Source organism: Benincasa hispida, chromosome 9 (genome assembly GCF_009727055.1).
Source record: "Benincasa hispida cultivar B227 chromosome 9, ASM972705v1, whole genome shotgun sequence".
In the NCBI taxonomy this organism is placed as follows: Eukaryota; Viridiplantae; Streptophyta; class Magnoliopsida; order Cucurbitales; family Cucurbitaceae; genus Benincasa; species Benincasa hispida.
Genome location: NC_052357.1, coordinates 53,664,328 through 53,667,626, shown reverse-complemented (window position 1 = coordinate 53,667,626; position 3,299 = coordinate 53,664,328).

Here is a 3,299-nt window from a genome sequence, read left to right as displayed (position 1 = left end):
AGCGATATACGTGATGATCACGTCCCCTCGATGCACTATCTTGCAGATCAGATGATACTTCCGCTCTATGTGTTTACCGCGCCAGTGACTCCGTGACTCCTCGAAGTTCGCCACTGCCCCACTATTATCACAATGGAGGGTAATGGGCCTAGACATATCTGGAACAACTTCTAGGTCTGTCAAGAACTTCCTGAGCCAGACGACCTACTTAACAGCTTCACAAGCCGCTACATACTCCGTCTCTATAGTGGAGTTGGAGATGCACCCCTGCTTAGTGCTTCGCCACATTACAACTCCTTCATTAAGAGTAAAGACTGACCCTGATGTGGACTTACGAAAGTCTTTATCAGTCTGAAAGTCAGAATCCGTGTATCCTATAAGGATCAAATCACTCGACCATACACGAGCATGTAGTCTCTCATTCTCCGAAGATACTTAAGGATGTTCTTCACTACGGTCCAGTGACCCTGGCCTGGGGTAGACTGATACCTACTGACTATGCCCACAGCATAGCAGATGTCTGGACAAGTACAGAGCATCGCATACATCAAAATGCCAACGACAGATGCATATGGGACCTGTCCCATCTCCTCAACCTCTAGAGGCGTCTTAGGACACATTTCCTTAGACAAAGTGACTCCATGCCTAAACGGCAATAGGCCCCTCTTGAAGTACTGCATCGAGTACTTGAGCAACATCTTGTCAATGTACGATGCCTGAGATAGTGCTAGCACTTTGTTCTTACGATTCCGAAAGATCTGGATACCTAGAACAAACTGAGCCTCTCTCAAATCTTTCATTTGGAATTGGGTCGCTATCCAGTTCTTAACTGCAGTCAGTGGGAATGATGTAGGATATCATCTACATACAACAATAAGAAGACTATTGAAACGTTGATGATCTTCTTGTTGACATAAAGTTCATCAACATTTTTGTCAAAGCCATACGACTTGATCGCAGCATCAAATAGTATGTTCCAAGATCGAGACGCCTGTTTCAGTCCATAAATGGACCGATTCAGTTTGCGAAGCTTTTGCTCTTGACCTTGGGCTATAAATCCCTCGTGCTGCACCATATAAATGGTTTCTTCAAGATTGCCATTCAGAAAGGCCGTTTTGACGTCCATTTGCCAGATCTCATAATTATAATAAGTTGCAATGGACAGGAGGATGCGAATCGACTTTAACATGGCAACAGGCGAGAAAGTCTCCTCATAGTCGACTTCCTCTACCTGGGTATAACCTTTTGCCACAAGTCGAGCCTTGAAGGTCTGTACCTTCCCATCAGCACTCCGTTTGCGCTTGTAGATCCATTTACAACCTATAGGGCGAACCCCATCTCGAGATCCATGGCCTTGACCCATTCATCCCGGTCAACATCCTTCATTGCCTTCTTATAAAACAATGGATCCTCAACGTCGCCATTTGCTACCATAGCAAGGATTTTCGTGAAACCCAGATAGCGAACGGGTGGGTTCGTAACCCTCCCACTACGTTGAGGTTACCTCAACTCTTGAGGTGGAACCAACATACTGGATGAACTACCATCAACAACTCTTGCTCATGTAGCAGGCTCTTCAACAACTCTTGTTAAAGTTTCAGTAGTTTCATTGGAAAACTCACGCAACACGACTTTGCTCCATGGACTGTGCTCCCTTATATGATCCTTCTCTAGAAAAGTAGCATTTGTTGAAACAAACACCCCATTTTCCGTTGAATCATAAAAATAAGCCCCTCGTGTGCCTTTGAGGTAGCTTACAAAGAGGCATAACCTCGACCGTGGTTCCAACATCTTGGGATTAGCCTCAAGCACATGTGTAGGGCAACCCCAAATGCGGAAATGACGTAAACTAGCTTTACGCCCGTTCAACAACTCCAAAGGTGTTCTTGCAACACTCTTGAAGGGAACACAGTTGAGTATGTACACCGCAGTCTCCACTACGAAACCCCAAAACGAGTTTGTAAGGAAACGTAACTCATCATCGAACGAACCATGTCTAACAAGGTCCTATTTCTCCTCTCCGCTACACCATTCTGCTGAGGTGTACCCGACGCTGAGAGTTAGGAAACGATTCCATGTTCTATCAAATAGTCTTGGAACTCGAAGTCCAAAAACTCTCCACCTCGATCTGATCGAAGTGTTTTAATCTGTCTATCCAATGCATTTTCAATTTCATTCTTGAACTTTTTAAACTTTTTAAAAGATTCATACTTCTATTGCAAAAGTTAAACATACCCGTACCTGGAGTTCATCAGTAAAACTGATAAAATACTCCATGAGAGCGAACATGAGATTCTCGATGATTAGGATCGTGATCATATGTTTCCATGTTGAAAAATTGTCGCCAGTTAATTTTTCGGTGCTTAACAACGATAAGGTGGCTATGGCCATTTGAAAAAGTTGCTGAAAATACGAACAAATCTTGATCAGATTTTGCTAAACCACTTTTAAACCAATTAGTTTTTGCAAAATAGTTTCAAGTACCTTAAGTTATAGACTTCTATTTTGCAATGATGCTCTAGTGAGTCAGGACAAATGCCACTGGTGGGGTGATCAGTTTCCCCTTCACTAGGATGAGACATTCTCAACCATTAGGCAGAACCAACTCTTGGAACTGAACCTAACAGCCACCATTTTTCGATCCATAATCGTTAACCTTTAACTATTCCATGTAAGTGTAACCCCTCGTTTTCGATGCTAGAGTCCCGCCCTAATGTGCTTACCGTAGGGAAAAGACAGATTGGGACAAGAGACTAAGTTACCTTATCCTCTTACAGAAGATCAAATAAAGAGACGTGCAAAACTGCCATCCTTTAGGGGGACACTCCCAGGGTGCCTCGAGGCGATGCGCAGTAACTTTATTCAACCTAACGAGGGAGGCCGAAAGATATGCTGTCGCACTTCCCGCTCCCAATATTCTCTCCATTCACCTTGATATTGACCTACCCAAACACCATCCGTTGGGGGGACACGCCAAAGTTGCCGCGAGGGCGAGGATGGATATCACGGTGTGGACTTTAGGAGAAAAGTGAAAGGTTTAAGTGAATCATCTTATGCCCCAAGTACCTCCCACTGAATGTTCTACCTAGGGATTCATTAACCTAAACAATCCAGCTACTGATTTTAGTCTAAGTGGTCTTTTTAAAGCCTGCTCATAAACAACGTTTGTTTCTGAAATATAAACAAGTCCAAGTAGTCATATTTAAACACTTTAATGGACTGTCCTTAACTTGCATGCATGCATCAAATCTATCTAATTCACCTTTCTAGGTAAGTTCCCAGGTAGGGGTGTTACGTTT